The sequence below is a fragment of the Magnolia sinica genome, chromosome 3 (genome assembly GCF_029962835.1).
Source record: "Magnolia sinica isolate HGM2019 chromosome 3, MsV1, whole genome shotgun sequence".
NCBI lineage: Eukaryota > Viridiplantae > Streptophyta > Magnoliopsida > Magnoliales > Magnoliaceae > Magnolia > Magnolia sinica.
The window spans coordinates 26,303,105-26,324,013 of NC_080575.1; the positions used below are offsets into that span (position 1 = coordinate 26,303,105).

The window sequence follows — 20,909 nt, forward strand, 5'->3', positions numbered from 1 at the left end:
AGGTTAAGGTTTAGGTTTAGGTTATAAGATATAGGTTTAGGGAATTGAGAATAGGTTAAGGTTTAGGTTTAGGAAATCGGGTTCGGGTTCGAAATCGGGTTTATGTTTGGGTTTTCAAGTTTAGGTATAGGTTTAGGTTAGGGAGTTAAGATTAGGATTAGGTGTAGGTTTAGGTTTAGGGATTTGAGAATACATTTAGGTTATAGGTTTAGGTTTAGGTTTTAGGTTTTAGGTTAAGGTTATATGTTTAGGTTAGGGTTTAGGTTTAAGTTAAGGTTGAGGTTTAGTTTATAGGTTAAGGTTTTAGGTTATAGGTTTTGGTTTAGGTTAAGGTTATAGGTATAGGTTAAGGTTTAGGTTTAGGTTTAGGTTTAGGTTATAAGATATAGATTTAGGGAATTGAGAATAGGTTAAGGTTTAGGTTTAGGAAATTGGGTTTGGGTTCGGGATCGGGTTTATGTTTGGGTTTTCAAGTTTAGGTATAGGTTTAGGTTAGGGAGTTAAGATTAGGATTAGGTGTAGGTTTAGGTTTAGGGATTTGAGAATACATTTAGGTTATAGGTTTAGGTTTAAGTTTTAGGTTTTAGGTTAAGGTTATATGTTTAGGTTAAGGTTTAGGTTTAAGTTAAGGTTGAGGTTTAGGTTATAGGTTAAGGTTTTAGGTCATAGGTTTTGGTTTAGGTTAAGGTTTAGGTATAGGTTAAGGTTTAGGTTTAGGTTATAAGATATAGGTTTAGGGAATTGAGAATAGGTTAAGGTTTAGGTTTAAGAAATCGGGTTTGGGTTCGGGATCGGGTTTATGTTTGGGTTTTCAAGTTTAGGTATAGGTTTAGGTTAGGGAGTTAAGATTAGGATTAGGTGTAGGTTTAGGTTTAGGGATTTGAGAATACATTTAGGTTATAGGTTTAGGTTTAGTTTTTAGGTTTTAGGTTAAGGTTATATGTTTAGGTTGAGGTTTAGGTTTAAGTTAAGGTTGAGGTTTAGGTTATAGGTTAAGGTTTTAGGTTATAGGTTATAGGTATAGGTTAAGGTTTAGGTTTAGGTTTAGGTTTAGGTTATAAGATATAGGTTTAGGAAATTGAGAATAGATTAAGGTTTAGGTTTAGGTTTTGGGTTTAGGTTTAGGTTTTAGGTTTTAAGTTAAGGTTTAGGTTTAGGTTAAGGTTGAGGTTTAGGTTATAGGTTAAGGTTTTAGGTCATAGGTTTTGGCTTAGGTTAAGGGTATGGTCCCTGCAAATACAGACATAAACACGGCCATCCGACGCAAATGCCAGGCCCTTCCAATGTTGTCCATAAAAAATGGACAGCTTCATTATGGTCATAATAGCGGTTCCCTCTTTCCAGGGAACCCCGCTCTTCCGAATAGCTCCGACGCACATCCGGGTCTGCTCCATTAATTTTGATCAAATACATAAACACGGCCTGTCCAAATGGCCAGCCCCCTCCAATGTTGTTCATAGAAAATGGACAGCTTCATCATGGTCATAACAGCGATTCCCACCTTTCAAGGACCCCTGCTCATCCGGATAGCTCCGACGCACATCCGGGTCTGCTCCATTAATTTCGAGCAAATTTAATGGAGCAAATACGTAACCACTTGGTCCCAAATACTTACTTTATAAAAGAAAATCTCCTCTGTTTTCTCAAATTTTTCATTTCAATCTTTTTTAGCCCAAATCTATGTCAATGCATGAGAATCATGCATAAACATGGATTTTAAGCAAAATACATGAGGGAAATTACAACATAGATATCATGCACACGATATCACATAATGTATTGTTTGATGAACTACAAATGTGCATTCTTGACAAGAGACGTACCAGATGCTTGAATCTGAAATATGCAGCTCCAACCCTCCCACATGCAACATCTACCTAAAAGAATGCACATAACCATCATGCTTGAGTAATCAATATAAGAATGTACAACATCCACCTGTACTTTAAAGCAAATAGCACCCTGCCAAATTAAATGCTTCTTGGAAGTTGAAGTTATTAGAGATCCATATACTTTAAAGGTATTAATAGATAACACCAAATCTAGCCACTGTTGACATTTTTAGAAGAATTATAAGAAGGGAAGTACAGGCTCTACCAATGAGGTCAATCAATCACAGTGTGAAGAGCATCGCACATCAGTGTCTTATGAATATCTTTTGCAGTCTTGAGTTCCAAAAGGATGTTAATAGATGTTTTCCGGAGCTAAGATTTTCTTGATGTAAACAAGTGTAAGTAGATCCATCAGAAAGAAATCCCAGATGAATAACTATATCTGGTTGTATCAGTACACTAAGCTAGAAAAGAAAAGAAAAAGAAAAAAGAAAAAGCAAGAAAAGGAAAGGAAAAAAGCAGAAAGCAGAGTGAAGAATAATTACAATCTAAAGTATTGATGAATAGGACTTGCACAAGAAACAATCTGAAGTATCTTTATTTTTAGTATTTGCCCTATTTTTCCTATTATTGTAATTAAAAATCTAAAAGTAACCCTACACACTATGTAGCCTATGCCACTCACCACACACTACAAGCATGCAGACTTGGGAATAGATGTGCATGCCTATGTACGTATGTATGAAAATACAAATAACCCTGACATTTCTTCATTTGAGGATGTAAACAGTTTACACCACAGATTGAGAGTTTATTAATCTAGAATGAATTGCTTACTAGGTTCGCTCCTGGTATAACTGTACTTCTGCATAATGATTGACTACATTTGGTGAACCAATCAAACCTTGGTATATTTGTACATCCCATCTAGCCTATATGGTGCATATACAAATTTGAAGGAATTAGATCTCTACTTTGTTTGAATAGGAATCAAGTATTAAAATTTGAATGCACATCTACACATTAAAGCTAGCATATCACAGGATCATATAAACAGAAAAGGAACCATAGAGATAGAATTAGTGTCTTAGATAGAAAAATATTGCCATGGATTTATTTATGTTTATTTGTTTTAATATATGACAGCAACTTTTATTAAGAGAGACATTAAAAAAATAAAATCAAGAAAGAGGCTATGAGGAACCAGTACAGAAGCTAGTAATTTAATATGCACAATGCAATATAAGTGCAAAGTATAAATTTCTATTTTGAACATTCTTTTAAACTAAATAAATATATTACCCAAACAGCCAAGGTTCTCTCCTTCTAGTGTCATGATGGGCATGGCCTCTAAAGAAAGGATAGTAAGCACCTAGCTGATACCAGTGAACTAGCAATTTAGGCTCAGGGTTGCCAAAAAATCCACCAACATCAGCGCCTGTATAAAATACATCCATCAAAATAATTTACCTAAGAAAAAGAGAATGACGATCAAATAGAAACACCTTAAGCCAATCAATTCATGAGCTCTACTCACTAGAGAACACTACCAGAAAAATGGGTAAAGGCTGCGGATAGAAGAAAGAAATTAAAGGCCAGTTTGGGATCATGGAAAATAAAGGAGAGAGTGACATTTTCTATTTTCCAATAAAGTATTTAGAGAGGAAAAAAAAAAAGACAAGGGGAGGTTTGGGAAATTTTTATGAAAAGACTTCCTTGAAAAATGTTTCTCTACAAATGATTCTCTTTCAAACAAACTCACCCCAATGTCTTTCATTTTTACAAGCTCAATGTGGCCATTTCAATAGACGAACTTGTATTAGAATTAGCCTGATTCAGTGACTCTTTGACAGAATTGAGCTTCAGTAAGAGTTCCTTGACATCCATGGTTATGGAGCATAATTTTCTAACTAGTAATGCACTACTCCCCTCTGAACTAAATCAAACCCAACATCCAAAACAAACAACCAAGTTCCAACATCATTCTCATTTCGGGGTGCATCCAAACAGGCCTCAAATAAGAGAAAATAAAATTGCAGTTGATTACTATAAAGCCTTGAAATTCCATCCAAATAAATCAAATGAAAAACAGAATTCAAAAATAAAAACACTAGCATTTCTAATAATTTTCTTTTGCAATCCAAAGAAAACATGAAGGGATAGTGAACTTATTAAATTGAATTGCAAAGATATGAAGGTATGTAGGAAACTCTAAAAGTACATTTGGAGCACTTATTAATGAACTGAAATTAACTCATTGGCATTCATATCAAATTTAAGTTAGAAAAATCAAATGAAATAACCACAAGGAATACTTCCTAGTTTCTATCACATTATAAAATCAATAAACAATGTCAAAGGAATATTCATTCATATAAACAAAAACATCATACAAATAGCCAGGAAGTCGTAAACTTAAAAATAAAATATAAAAGATCACATCTACATATATATCAACAAAGAAATCAAATAAAAAACCATATATCAATAGTTTCAAACCCAAGAAACTCATGACACAATCTAAGGCATGAAAATATCGTGCTTACAGACAATCCGTTCTCTATCGTGCTCTCCCACCTCTTCTAGAAGCCTCACTTTCAATTGTTGAGGCATGTCCTGCAGCATCAAGTTTCAATGTAGGTCATCCAACCATACAACCATGTGGGTTGATGATCAGGGTTGAATATTGCATATTAGACCCTAATCATTACCAGATTTTACGTATATGATAATGCTTAATGGAGTATTTTAATTGTATTTTTGTTACAGGATGAAGTTAGGAGCGTTAATTGAAAATTGGTGTTAAAGGCATGGATTTCATGATCCAAAGTCTCCAGAGCACGGGATGGACTCCAGAGAACCAATAATGAAGATTTTACACGCCTGGGATCTGAGGAAAGCAAGCCAAAGGGGCCCGAAAAGGGTCCAGAATGCAAGATCACATGGTTCCCGCTATCCGATCAGTCTGAAACTTCATACATGAGATGAGGGCCGTAAATTAACCGTACATATTAAATTTCAGCCATTGAAGATCTCGGAAAGTGGTCCAACGGACAGATCAGCCTATTAATCTCCAATTTGAGGCCCACCTGATATTTGGAACTGCCTCAACCTTGGTATTGACGGCTAAATTACCATGATAAAGAGGATGGATGCTGTAGATTTCTCGAAATCATCATAGTGGACCCATATCTATAGCATGTGTACACAGTGCACATGTGCACTGCCTGAGCACCGAACGGACTTAAGTCGGTCAGCAGCGCTGACCCGACTTTCTTTTTTAAATACGGCAGTTGCCGTTTCCAGCGTCTCCGCAAGCCGACCGCGGTCGTCGGTTCTGGGGCCCACCTAGTGTCCAAATGGACAATCCAAACCGTCCATCCGCTTCCTGGGGCAGTTATAACCATCGCCTAGATGTCCGTTTGGTTCCATGCATGTGTACGGACGTTGACCGCTGAAAAACGCAAAACGGACGGTGAGTTCAAAACTCCGTGGGCCACAGCAACTCTAACTCGAAATTGGGCATTCCTAGCCATTTTTTCATCCTCCATGCAATGGACGGAGTGGATTATTGAAATAATTATCAAAATGGGTCCCACCATTGCCACGGAAGTTGGTTTCGCGTCCGCATAACGGACGACCGCTGGCCGTTTTTGCGAAGGATTGTGGGCCCCGTACGTCACCCGTACGGCCGATCCGAGCCGTCCATCTTGTAGAGTGGTTCGAGAGCTTCAAAACCATGCTAATATTCTTCTCTCATGCGTGCACACGTGCGTGATACAGAGGCCACAAAAGGGCTACCCGGCGACGTTCAAAACTGATCTTTTTGTATTTTCTTCTCTAGGCCGTGTCAATGGACATTCAAGACCACCCATTCTTGATTGAAATTTCATCCTGAATCCAATGGACGGGGTGGATTTTCCAGAAAATACCTCAGTGGGGCCCACCGATCACGGCTGCGAAAAATTGCACTTCGAGTCCTTCTACGACTCTGCCACCGACCCCAGCCATCCAGCAGCTATAAAAGGGGAGTTTTGGACGTGGGAAAGTCATTCAGAACCAGGGGATTCCAGATCTGGAGCAAGGGAGAGAAGAAAGAGAAGAAAGAGAAGAAAGAAGAGAGAGAGAGATTGTTTGGTTTGATGTTTTTTTATGAATTTTATTTAATATTTTTTATGGATTTTATGGGTCACTAATCTCTCAGCTAGGGCTGAGATGAAGCCCTTAATTTGATCAGCTCTTGTGTTGGTTGATTTACTTTGAATTTCAATTAATTTGTTTCTTTCTCTAAGTGGGCTTTATGGGTTTAAATTCTATACTTCTCCATCTATGAATTTGATTAAAGTATATATATGGATGTTGTTTGGATGCTTATTATAGGTGCTTGTGTCTGATCAAGAACAAGTTTCCTATAGAGGAAGAAACAGGGTGCCTTAATGAATGTACATTCCATGTGCCCGACCAAAGGACATGGGATATGTCATTCATGGCATTGCTTAAAGGAATTAGACAGTTTGTATGCCCGATTAAGGACACAGATTGTGCTTTCTCTATTTAAGTGGTATCAATCTAGATCAAGGTGAATCAACAGACAAAACAAGGGTTAGGATAATTAGGGGTGGATTCGAAAGTCCTAGTGCCTTCTCTCTGATTGAATTTTCTTCCCTATTCTTAATTAATTTATTTTTTTTCCATAAAATTGTGCTTAGTAATTCATTCCATTATTTGTTGGATTAGTTAAGGAGAATCGTATATTTGAATTGTGACGACCAGTCCTCGTGGGAACGATCTCGTAATACGTACCGTATCTGCATCTGATTCGTATACTTGCGAGTTTAAATATCATTTAAATCGTGTTGGTTTAAATAAAACTTCAAGTTTTTGGCGCCGTTGCCGGGGACTGTTTCAGTCCAATTGGATTTAAGATTCTCTCTTATCATAATTCATAGTCTTAGGTTTTTTACTAACTTTCGGTTAAATTTTTTTTTTTTTTAGAAACTAACCTATTGCCTGTTTTGTAGGGACCTGACATAAACTACTAATTTGGTAATCTCTTTCCAAATTTTCTATTTTTTTTCTTTCTAATTTCTATTTTTAGAATTAAGGTTTTATTTTTTTAGAAAGTTTCTATTTCTAGGCTATTTTATTTTATTTTTAGAAATTTCCTATTTTCCAATTCTAGATTCTGATTCTTCTTTCAAGTAACTTTCTATTTTCTAGTTTTAGAAATTTTTTCCCTTTTTAGAAACTAACTTAGTTTTTATTTCTAAGATTACAAACTTTCTTTTTTTTTTAAAATTAACCGTTGCTTAGGATTTTTTTTTCCCAGCATCATTTTAGTAAATTTAATTTATTTTTGTTTTCTTTTTGTTTACAGGAATTAAGGAAGGAAGCTGCTAAATAACATTGTCTTCAAAAGGAGGAGCTCTCAAATCTTCAGACATTCATCATCTCCTTTTCTCGGGTTCTTCTTTCCAATTCTCGTTTACATAGCTTTCTCTTATTTTTAGGAATTCATAACTTTTTCCTTTAGTTTTATTCATCTTAGGTTGCATCTTAGTTTAGTTTTCTTTCTTATATTAATAACATAGTTTATGCTAGGACGTAGATCTCTGAATATAGAACTAGCACCGTTTGATCCTGAGATTGAAAGAACAATTCGTGAAAGATTGAGAAATAATCCTGTTGAAATGGCGAATGAGACTGAAGTTAAAGCTCTCAAAGATTATTCAGCTCCTGTCCAATTTAATGCGCCTTCATGCATAGTATTGCCAACCACTACGGCAGCACACTTTGAACTTAAACCTGGAGTCATACAATTGTTGCCATCCTTTTATGGATTGGACAAGGAGGACCCATATCATCATGTGAAAGAATTCTTAAACATTTGCTCCACCTTTAAGTTCCAAAACTTCTCAGACGATTCGATCCGCCTACGCCTGTTTCCTTTTTCTTTGAAGGATAAGGCGAAAGCATGGTTGAATTCTCTAGAAGTTGGATCTATCACTATATGGGACCAACTGTCTAAGAAGTTCTTAAACAAGTTCTTCCCCGTTCACAAAACCAATGCCCTCCGTAGAGAAATTACTAACTTCACACAAAAAGAGGGCGAGCACTTTCATGAATGTTGGGAAAGATGGAAGGACTTGCTTCTTAAATGTCCTCACCATGGTTTTGAGAAGTGGCAACAAGTTCAATACTTCTATGACGGCCTGACCCCAAAACCGTCGCATGGTTGATGCCACCAGTGGAGGGTCATTCATGACCAAAAGTGATGTCGAAGCGTGGAACTTCTTTGAAACCTTGTGCGAAAATTCCCAGCAATGGGATTATTCAAATAGAGGTGACAGAAGTCCCCAACCACAAAAGAGAGGTGGTATATATGAGATAGGAGTCATGCCAGAGCTGAGCGCCAAGCTTGATAACCTGACAAAGAAAGTTGATGCTCTGGTATTAAATAGTGGACCACCACAAACAGCTCAAGTCGAGGCATATGCTACATGTTCTAGTCCTGCCCATCCTATGCAGTCTTGTCCATCTGGTGCAACATTCCCAGAACTTCTCTCTGAACAAGTTCATGCTATGAACACTTTTCAAAAATCTGGGAATGATCCTTACTCGAACACATACAACCCAGGGTGGGCTAGACATCCAAATTTCTCTTGGGCAAAAGGACCACAACAAGGAGGACCATCTGGAAATCCTCCTATGCAACCGCACCTCCAAGTTGGCAGTCAACAACCTCAATAGTTTCCACAATATCAACAACTGCCTACACAATTAAGGAAACCATCTCTTGAGGATACACTCCATCTTTTCATGCAGAGTTCTCTCCAATTCCAAAAAGACACCCAACAAACCTTACTGGCCAACCAGCAAAGCTTACATGCAAATGCACAATCCATTGCCAAGCTGGAAGTACAAATGGGTCAACTAGCTGCCACATTGAGTGAGAGAGAGAAGGGCAAGTTCCCTAGCCAACCTGAGGCTAATCCAAAGGGACAGTATGAGATTGGCTTTAATTCCAACCAAGGGCAATATCATGAACAGGCCAAATCGATCACTACCCTTAGGTCAGGCAAGCAGATTGATAACAGAATAGAGATGCCTGGGGATGAATCAAATTCTAAAACAGAAGATCAAGATGAAGCAGAGAGCCATACCAATGCATCCAAAGTCCAAAAGCTCTCTGACTCTCCAAGAGCCACTAATGTGCTACCTTATGTGCCCAAAGCACCCTTTCCTCAACGTCTGGCACCAATAAAGAAAAGAAATAACTTTGATGAAATCTTGGATGTGTTTCAAAAAGTCCAAGTCAACATCCCGTTGCTTGACGCTATCAAGCAAGTCCCTGCTTAGGCTAAGTTTCTTAAAGATTTATGCACTCAAAAGCGTAAGCAGAATGTTCATAAGAAAGTCTTCCTTGCAGAGCAGCTCAGCTCCATAATTCAACATAACACCCCTCTTAAATTTAGGGATCCAGGAGCTCCCACCATTTCTTGTGGCATAGGAGATCATAAGATCGGGAAGGCATTACTTGATTTAGGGGCGAGTGTCAATTTGTTACCATATTCGATTTATGAGCAACTAGGACTTGGTGAGTTGAAACCGACTAAGGTAACATTACAACTAGCTGATAGATCTGTCAAGGTGCCCCGGGGTGTTATTGAAGATGTGTTAATCCAGGTTGATAAATTTTATTTTCCAGTGGATTTCATAGTTATAGATACTCAGCCTGTCCAGAATCTTCATAGTCAGATCCCAGTCATTTTGGGTCGTCCATTTTTGGCCACATCTAATGCTATTATCAATTGCAGGAATGGAGTTATGAAATTGTCCTTTGGTAACATGAATATTAAACTCAATGTTTTTAATGCAGGACAACAACCCTCAAATTTGGATGACATATTTGAAGTGGACATGATCGAGAGCCTTGTGCAGGACTCCTTCCGTACATCTTTTGAAGATCCTCTTGAGACCTGCTTAGCACAATTGGGCATGGATTTTGACATTGATAGTCCCATCCATGAAGTCAATGCATTGCTCGACTCTACTCCTATATTGGAGACTGAAAAATGGAGAGCGAAAGTGGAACCTCTTCATCCCTCTGAGACTCTTCCTGACAGCACAGTTTGTAACTCTGAGAAGACAAAGGCGAGCAGGCTGCTTAATGTTCTTAGAGCATATAAGGCAGCAATTGAACGGAAGATAGAAAAAATCCAGGGAGTATGCCCCACTGTATGGATGAATCATGTTGTGGTAATATCACATAACATGCAAAGGAAGCGTGATCCTAACATAGAAGAAGTCGTTCGAGCAGAAGTCCTTAAATTATTTGACGACAGTGTCAGTTGCCTTATTTCAGATAGCACAGTTCATGGGAACTCACATCACTTATCTGGGATCGGTTAATGAAAGTGTTGAGGTAATTTCCTTGGCGGACCCTGGTTATAAAGATTATTTCATTCATGGTCCGTTCTTGTCTGGCTGAAGACGTTAAACTTAGCGCTCATGGGAGGCAACCCAGTCTTTTATTTTATGCTTTTTCCTAGTTCTTTACTTCAATGTTTGTGGGTAACATTATTGCAAACCCTCACGAGACTACAACTCGTCCACTAGGGGTAACCTAGGGGTTTAAAGGCTTGTTGCATGCGCTAAATGCAATCGAGAGCACCTGCGAAAGTGGTATAGGTAGGATCTTCTTTTCTTTTCTTTTTGTTGTTTTTGCTTCTGTTAATTTCTCTTCTGCCCTAACTTGCTCTTACATTGATAATTTTGGGAAGCCTCTTGATTCTCCGTCCAGGTACTATCTTTCCCTCATTCCTCTTTTATTATTCGTTGTCCCATGTGCATCGCATGATTATTTCTTTTACATTGAGGACAATGTAGATTTTAGGTTGGGGGTGGGAGATTAGGGTACCTAATCAGTATTTTCTTGGTCTTGAGAAAAATTTGTGAAAATTTTAAAAATTTTTCTGAATTTCTATTGAATTCAAAGTGATTTTGAAGGATAGTTGTGATTTTAACATTATAAGATACATGATGTTGGTAACTAATGACTCTTGGATTCGGCCATCTGCTTGATTTCACAGTCAATTTTGAATAGTTAATCCATGATTAGACGTTGTGAACATTGATTGAGTCATGATTTCACATATCACATCTTGCTTGCACATTAAGTTTTGGTTCGATAACTGAATGATTAACTTGGTAAAAAGAAGAATTAAAAGGCTAAGTCACATAATCTTCACCATAGGTTTGCTCCCTATAGGTGCAGATTTGATTCTCCATAGTTGACATATGAAAAAAAAAAAAAAAAAAGTTAGGTGACAAGTTTTCGCCATAGGTTTGCTCCCTATAGGTAAGAATTTGATTCCCCTCATTGCGTTACTGCTCATAAAGAAAATCAAAGGCTGGTAAAATGAAAAGTTAATCTGTGAGATAAGTGTTGGTTTCAAGCTTGTTTGTCACGAATTACCAATGATATCATGAGATTGACAATTGGATCTCTTAATGTTTGTAAGTCGAGATTACACTTTACATTCATGGAGCTCGATGTTCAGAATTGTTCCAATTAATGGATTAATAGTTTGAAATTAATTATGAAATCTGTCGAGAGCTTGATTCCAAGAGAAAAATTCCACACACCAATCATGAATCTTAAAATTTTCACATCTCAACTATCTGTTCACAAGTCACTTGAATTTACAGGAATTGTCTTTTATTTCTGAAATTATTTTTCGCATGTTTTGCTCGGGACTAGCAAAATGCTGGTTGGGGGTTGTGATCAGGGTTGAATATTGCATATTAGACCCTAATCATTACCAGATTTTACGTATATGATAATGCTTAATGGAGTATTTTAATTGTATTTTTGTTACTGGATGAAGTCAGGAGCGTTAATTGAAAATTGGTGTTAAAGGCATGGATTTCATGATCCAAAGTCTCCAGAGCACGGGATGGACTCCAGAGAACCAATAATGAAGATTTTACACGCCTGGGATCTGAGGAAAGCAAGCCAAAGGGGCCTGAAAAGGGTCCAGAATGCAAGATCACATGGTTCCCGCTATCCGATCAGTCCGAAACTTCATACATGAGATGAGGGCCGTAAATTAACCGTACATATTAAATTTCAGCCATTGAAGATCTCGGAAAGTGGTCCAACGGACAGATCAGCCTATTAATCTCCAATTTGGGGCCCACCTGATATTTGGAACTGCCTCAACCTTGGTATTGACGGCTAAATTACCATGATAAAGAGGATGGATGGTGTAGATTTCTCGAAATCATCACAGTGGACCCATATCTATAGCATGTGTACACAGTGCACATGTGCACTGCCTGAGCACCGAACGGACTTAAGTCGGTCAGCAACGCTGACCCGACTTTCTTTTTTAAATACGGCAGTTGCCGTTTCCAGCGTCTCCGCAAGCCGACTGCGGTCGTCAGTTCTGGGGCCCACCTAGTGTCCAAATGGACAATCCAAACCGTCCATCCGCTTCCTGGGGCAGTTATAACCATCGCTTAGATGTCCGTTTGGTTCCATGCATGTGTACGGACGTTGACCGCTGAAAAACGCAAAACGGACGGTGAGTTTAAAACTCCGTGGGCCACAGCAACTCTAACTCGAAATTGGGCATTCCTAGCCATTTTTTCATCCTCCATGCAATGGACGGAGTGGATTATTGAAATAATTATCAAAATGGGTCCCACCATTGCCACGGAAGTTGGTTTCGCGTCCGCATAACGGACGACCGCTGGCCGTTTTTGCGAAGGATTGTGGGCCCCGTACGTCACCCGTACGGCCGATCCGAGCCGTCCATCTTGTAGAGTGGTTCGAGAGCTTCAAAACCATGCTAATATTCTTCTCTCATGCGTGCACACGTGCGTGATACAGAGGCCACAAAAGGGCTACCCGGCGACGTTCAAAACTGATCTTTTTGTATTTTCTTCTCTGGGCTGTGTCAATGGACATTCAAAACCACCCATTCTTGACTGAAATTTCATCCTGAATCCAATGGACGGGGTGGATTTTCCAGAAAATACCTCAGTGGGGCCCACCGATCACGGCTGCGAAAAATTGCACTTCGAGTCCTTCTACGACTCTGCCACCGATCCCCCACTATACCTATAAAAGGGGAGTTTTGGACGTGGGAAAGTCATTCAGAACCAGGGGATTCCAGATCTGGAGCAAGGGAGAGAAGAAAGAGAAGAAAGAGAAGAAAGAAGAGAGAGAGAGAGAGATTGTTTGGTTTGATGTTTTTTTATGAATTTTATTTAATATTTTTTATGGATTTTATGGGTCACTAATCTCTCAGCTAGGGCTGAGATGAAGCCCTTAATTTGATCAGCTCTTGTGTTGGTTGATTTACTTTGAATTTCAATTAATTTGTTTCTTTCTCTAAGTGGGCTTTATGGGTTTAAATTCTATACTTCTCCATCTATGAATTTGATTAAAGTATATATATGGATGTTGTTTGGATGCTTATTATAGGTGCTTGTGTCTGATCAAGAACAAGTTTCCTATAGAGGAAGAAACAGGGTGCCTTAATGAATGTACATTCCATGTGCCCGACCAAAGGACATGGGATATGTCATTCATGGCATTGCTTAAAGGAATTAGACAGTTTGTATGCCCGATTAAGGACACAGATTGTGCTTTCTCTATTTAAGTGGTATCAATCTAGATTAAGGTGAATCAACAGACAAAACAAGGGTTAGGATAATTAGGGGTGGATTCAAAAGTCCTAGTGCCTTCTCTCTGATTGAATTTTCTTCCCTGTTCTTAATTAATTTATTTTTTTTCCATAAAATTGTGCTTAGTAATTCATTCCATTATTTGTTGGATTAGTTAAGGAGAATCGTATATTTGAATTGTGACGACCAGTCCTCGTGGGAACGATCTCGTAATACGTACCGTATCTGCATCTGATTCGTATACTTGCGAGTTTAAATATCATTTAAATCGTGTTGGTTTAAATAAAACATCAATTGACTCATGGGTAGAGAAAAAAAAAGGGACTCAAATGCAATCCACACAAAACATTCCTTGTACTATGGGTAGATGCATCATGTGTAATTCAGAACTAGAATCAGTCTATCAGATTTTTATTCACTGTGTTATGGCCAAGTCTGATTGGAATTGCTTCTAAGGAAGGTTTGAAATTAGCTGGATCTTCAATGCCTCATTTGGGGATTGGTTTTCTTTGGGATCCTATGGAGGATTTGGAGGGAGAGGAACAATAGGATTTTCAAAGACAGTCTTCTAGCGCTGTTTTTTTTCTTTTTTCTTTTTTCACTTGCATGTGCTTAAAGAAACCCCATTAACACATTTTTCCATCATTTTACAGGCATGCATACATTGTTGATCATGCATACATACAAGCATCCATATAAACAATGGGACAAAGAAAGACCAAACTGAAAGCATACCATTTTCCACAAATCACATCTCTTTGGCATTTTAACAAACAACTCGTCTGCATTTTTTTTTTCCAAATACCAAAGCATGTCAACTGTCCAATGTTCAAACCAATCGGCCAAGGTATAAAGATCCGACTACAAAAAAAAAAAGTGTTAAGAATGCTCAAGATCCATCCAAGTAACCAAGATCAACTTCAAAAAAAGCATTAACCTGGACGAGAAGCAAATCAGATGTTGCCTTCACTGGAAGAAACCAAGATTGAGGAACATTCACACCAATAGCATGATCAAAGAACTGGTTCCCAGGAAGAAGAAATAAAGAAATGCATTTGATGAATACCCGTATCGCTGCTCCAACTGCAGTTCCCAGGAGAAACCTTAGGGCCCGTTTGGCCGGTCGGATTGGAAGGGATTGGATGGTATTGGAAGGGATTGAAAGTCAAATCCCGGGATTGGCCTGGCGTGCCAAACAGAGTCGTGATCTGATCCCAATCCCATGGATCTTAAGACAATCCACTGACAACACCATCATTACCTTTAAATCCCATCCAATCCACCCTAATCCTTTCAAATTCGTCTGGGACGTGTTTGGTTTGAGGGATTGGAAGGGATGAGAAGGTTTAATCCCGGGATTGGCTGAGTGCGCCAAACAGATTGGATATAGCAATCCATGGATATAGCAATCCCATGGATCTCCAGGCAATCCATTGACAACACCATCATTACCTAGAAATCCATGCCATCCACCCTAATGCCATTCAATCCCTCCCAATCCACCCGGCCAAACGGGCCCGGTTTTGTTTTCAAACCCTAAGGTTTCGATTTCGAAAACTCTCGATCCGAAGCCCTGCATTGTTTTTGCTCAGATTTTTCCTATGTTCCAAGAGAGAGGATGGGGAGCAGTGAGAGAGGATTGGGGGTGGAGAGGGAGAGTGGCAGAGAGAGGATCGGGGCTGGAGAGAGAGAGAGAGGAGTGGCGAGAAGATGGAATAGAGAACGAGTGAGAGAGAGAGAGAGAGATAGGGTGAAATTTGGGCGCGGCTCTATTTCGAGCATGCGCCCATTTTTGGGCGTAGGGAGTCACGGACGGTCCTGCCAGGGGCTCTGTGGGGCCCACCATGATGTATTTGCTTAATCCATTCGGTCCATTAATTTTACTAAAAATATTTAGTTCATATTCCAAAAAATAAATTATATTGAAGGCGCAAGTGGACCACACCATATGAAGTACATGTGATTTAATCTCCATATTTCTTACTGTGTGGTCCACTTTAGCCTTCGATCTAGTTGATTTTTGATTTCATGCCCGAAAATAATATTTCAAAATATATGGATGGCTTAGATAGAACACATATATTTTTTTAGTACCAATAGAGCCCCTTACACCGTTGTTAATTAGTAATAGTGTGGTACCTTTTTAGCTACGGATTAAATCCGTAGTAAATTTTTCTACGATTTAGATCCGTAGCAAAAAACTAACGTGATCTGTAGCCTTTGTCCTTTTTTTTGGTAGTGTACATAGTGAGATGATTTTCCTCTTCTAATGAGTTATGACTAGTTGCGATGATTGGGTAAATTTTGAGGACGAAATTTTTATTAGGAGGGGAGAGCTGTAAAACCCGTATCCTACACCGTTCCATTCCGTAGGTTCCCGCGATCTTCCCGGTCGAAATCCGGCAACCTTCGACCCTTAATCGGCACTTGCGCGCGACCCTAATTCACACGCCGTCAACCCGAGTCAAATAAACCCGAGACTTGTACTCTAGCGACCGCACCATCACTGCGTCTCGCACGGCGATCTGATACTCTAGCCAGGAGATGTGGGCCAGCATTCGGTGCGAGGAAAATGCCGCGTGCGAATTCTGAGAGAATCTCTACGACTTGTCACATCAATCAATTAATCAATCCCATCATGTCAAGTACAAGTCAAGTACACCATCACATCTCACTCATCCCCAAGCAACCCCAAAGTCAAAAGTTTCTTACACCACACATACCTTTCTTACACCAAAAACCACAAAAGTCAAAATGTTCTTACACCCATTACTCACCACATCCATCACTCCATCACTCCATCAACCATCTCTCTTTACAACTCTCTCTCTCATTTCTCAAAATTACTTTCCAAGCAAGAGAAGCATCACACGTCCAAGTTCTCCCAAACCTCCATGAGAACTTTGTGTGTGGCCCACTTCCTCCCCTCTCATCTCCCATCTCAACCATCAAAAATCCATCTCCTCTGTTAGGATCGAAGCTAAGGAGCAAAAGAAGCCAAGGGAGCAAGAAGAATGCGATGGGTGATTTTGGATTTTTGTATTTCATTCATTTGTTTGATTTAAGGGTCCTTATATGTAGGACCCACCTTGATGTATGCTTGTATCCAAGAGGGGCCCATAGTGGCGGGGGCCCTCCGTCATCGCCGGCCTCTCTCTCTCTCCTTCTCTTTTTTTTTAGGTGATGTTGATGATGACGGCGGCCCGCTTATGACATATATATAATATCCATACCGTCCGTTTTGGGACGTATGGACCCCACCATGATGAATGGATTAAATCCACACTAGCCATCCGAAAAATCACGTATAAGTGAGGCCACCTCAATATATATACATATATATGTGGTTGGTGGGCCACGAGTACGTGGACCCCACCTTGATGAAGGTTTTACATCTATACCTTAGACGTCCAGCAGTCTCTGCTGCTGGACTGTGTAAGGGAATACAAAAAGCAGCTAAAATAATAATAATAATAATAATCATAATAATAATAATTTTAATACATATATGTAACATATATATTGAGGTGGGTCACACGTGTGGCCCCACCATGTTTTATGTGATTAGATCCCCACCGTCCAGAACGTCCAGAGAGTCTGGACGGTGGGTATTTTCTCATGATTATAATATTTTATAATATATCTGATGATATTATATTATAGTATATTATATATATATCATGAGAGAGGAAGGCGGGGTAGCCCATTTACGTGGGGCCCCTGAGATGTATGGGTCTTACCCACACCGTCCATCCACTCATCTGGCGAGCTCGTTTCTGGGCCACGCACATGGAGCTCACCTTGATGCGTGTTTGCATCCCATGCCGTCCGTCCGTTTGTCATCCTGCGTACGGCCCCACCCTAATACATGTGGTGCCTGCACCATCCGTGCAGTGACCCACCTTGATGTTTGTATCTGGCCGTCTATCTGTTGGACGGCCAGCGGCCTCACCAGGATGGATACTTTCCATCCCAACCGTTTATTCATCTGGTGGACAGCCACGTATGTGGGCCCCACCTTGATATTTGTGATTCAACCAAACCGTCCATACATTTGGTGAGCTCACCCTCGAGCTTGAGAAGAAAGAAAAAATAAGGTAGATCCAGTATCAAGTGGACCACACTACAGAAAGCGGGTTGAACGCCTGCCATTTAAACTCCTTTGGGTTGCAAGGCCCTGGACCAATGTGATGTTTGTTTTCCCTCCATGTCCAGGTCCTTGTGACCTTATGCATAGAATGAATGGAAAATAAATACTACGGTGGGCCCACGAGAGATTTAACTGTGAAAATCATTATTACAACTGTTACGTGTGGTATGGTCCATATGATCGTTGTTATGATTCAATTTTTGGATAATACTCTAAAATGATCTTTATATATTGACGAATGGTGCAGCGGTCGTGGTCCATTTGACAACGGCCCATCGGATGTATTTGGGGCCCATTTAGAAGGGCCCAATGTGACGTATACGAGGCCCTTGTATGAGGCCTAATGTGATAAACTATGAGGCCACCTCAATGTAGTTGTGGCCCATCCATGAGGTCCACCTTGATGTATTCATAGCCCATCCATGGGGCCCATCGATGTGGCCGACTTGATGTGTATGAGGCCCATTAGTGCGGCCCATTGTGATGTATTTACAGCCCATTAGTACGGCCCATTGATTCAGCCCACTTGATATATATGAAGCCCATGTGTAGGGCCCACCTGTGATGTATATTATTCCCATCTATAGGGCCCACCTATTGTGTAATTGAAGCCCATGGATTGTGGCCCGTTGTGATGTGTTCGAGGCCCATGGGCAAGGCATGATGTGATGTGTTTATGGCCCATATGATGAGGCCCATTGATATGTATTTCCAGCTCATTCGACTCAGCCCATTGATTCAGCCCATTTAATTCGGCCCACCTGATGTATTTGAGGCCCATGGGCGAGGCCCAATGTGACATATATGTGGCCCATGAGTGAGGCCCTTCGTGATGTGTATTCAGGCCTTGAGTTAGGCCGACGGTGATGTACGTGAGGCCCTTGTGGGCCCACTATATGTCTGGCTCTGCGAGGGCCACTCCTTGGGAGCAGTGCTGGTTAAATGTCCACATTGATGGGCAATAATAGTTGGATGTCCTCATTATGACCTTCCCTTATGCCTTATTAAGACCATTCTTGCTGATTCCAATTGACGTGACTGATTTGTCGATTCTAATTATTGATCAATCCCGATTGTCATGACCAATTGTCGATTCCGATTGACGTGACTGATTTGTTGATTCTGATTATCGATCGATCCTGATTGTCGCGACCAATTTGCCGATTCTGATTATCGATCAATTCGATTGTCGTTACCGATTTGCCGATTCTGATTATCAATCGAACCGATTGACGAGACCAATTTGCTGATTCTGATTATCGATCGATCCGATTATCAGAGCCGATTGCCGATTCCAATTGTCGTGACCGATGTGCCAATTCTGATTATCGATCCCGATTGTTGTGACCGATTACTGATTCTGATTGACATGACCAATTTGTCGATTCTGATTATCGATCGATTCCGATTGACCGATTGCTGATTCCGATTGTCGTGACCGATTTGTCAATTCTGATTATCGATCGATCCCGATTATCGTGACAGATTGCTGATTCAGATTGACATGACCGAATTTTCGATTCTGATTATCGATCGATTCCGATTGACCGATTGTCGATCCCGATTGACATGACCGATTTGCCGATTCTGATTATCGATCAATTCCGATTGTCGTGACCGATTGCTGATTCTGATTGACCTGACCAATTTGCCGATTCTGATTATCGATTGATTTCGATTGTCGTGACCGATTGCCGATTGACGTGACCGATTTGCTTATTCTGATTATCGATCGATTTCGATTGTCGAGGCCAAGTATCGAGGCCGATTCCAATTTGTCAAGGCCGATTGTCGAGGCCTATGTGATGAGGCCCATTATGATGCATTTGAGGGCCAAGTGATGGAGCCCATTGTGATCTATGTTAGGCCCATGTAAAAGGCCCATCATGATGTGTATTAAACCCTTGAGTAAGGCCCATCATGTTGTATATTAGGACTTTGTGTGAGGCCGTGAGCCCATTATATGTTTAGCTCTATGTGGTCATTTCTTATGGGCAATGTTGGTTAAATGTCCATATTGTCCAGGCCGATTGTTGATGCCGGTTATTGATACCGATTATGAGTATGTGACAGCATAGCATCATAATACATGCCCATACGCATCATCTGCATGTTTGTTATGAGATGTGATTGACCATTGCATATGTCATAGGGCAAGTTGTTCATAAGGCTCCCTGATAGGCAGAGTTGCCCCATATGAGAGCATGGCATGTACAAGATTGATATATGATTGGACTGTGTGACTCATGCATCTCACATTTGTGTGACATGACCACCATATGCCCTAGCGACATTAGGGCAGTAGCCTCCACTGGTATTTCGTGGATGGCCAGATGGGACACCAGAAATCTGTTCTATATGGGGTGTTATAAATATCCTTGGGTGAAAGTCCCAGAACCCTCTTGGTTTTAGAGGTTGCTCCAACGTCTAGACCGAGTGGATGCATGAGCGCATGAGGGCTGTATACCGTTAGGTCGCGTCTCTCACTGTGTCGTGGTCGGTTGGAAGGGGGTACGGCCTTACCTGCCCGAGAGGAGGGGGCAATGCTAGGCTGAGTCTGACCAGCTCGAGGAATGGGTCCGCAATCGACGATCCGGGCCCGATATTAGCAGGCGGATAGTGAGGTCTCTTCCACTCACCTTGTTGCGTGCGATGGCGCGGCAATTTGGTTTGGAGTGTAATAGACCCCGGTGATTTTTCATAGAGAGGAACCATACTGATATGTGGATTTATTGAGTAGGCGTTGCATGCTCATTCATTCACTGTCCAATCGGGCTGGTGGTGCGCAACTAATTGTTGTGTACCTTCATTATGGCAAGGATTTCGGTTGAGCATGCGACTAACCTGAGATCAGGAATCTACTACATTGAGTCTGGCTATCCAAATTTAGGTATGAGACTGGTTTGGATAGAAGCCCCTTGTGATAGACCCCATAGCCTGCGATACTACGTACTATCATCCTGACTTCACTCCAGCTTAGTCATTTCATTCGCATCGCATATTGCATTGCATCAACGGCATCTGATATTTGGCTTACTGTCTCCGCATTACATAACTGATCTACATTGCTTCATCAGTACATGATATTGTTTTTATTATATTGTTACATCGCATCATTTGGATAAGGCTGATGGTATTTATGGGCCTATTAGCATGTTTTGCATTTCTCTAATATTGTATGATTTATGGGCTTGTCAGTATTTCCGCTTACTCTGATTACTATAATATTA

At 40.3% G+C, this 20,909-nt stretch overlaps 1 non-coding gene across 1 annotated transcript; it reads right to left on the reverse strand.

Annotated features, from left to right (window-relative positions):
• Positions 1-7,900: 7,900 nt before the first annotated feature.
• Positions 7,901-8,007, reverse strand: LOC131241605 (small nucleolar RNA R71). Its single transcript, XR_009169166.1, has one exon. It is a non-coding gene; the product is annotated as a small nucleolar RNA R71 (small nucleolar RNA).
• Between the last annotated feature and the right edge of the window lie 12,902 nt (positions 8,008-20,909).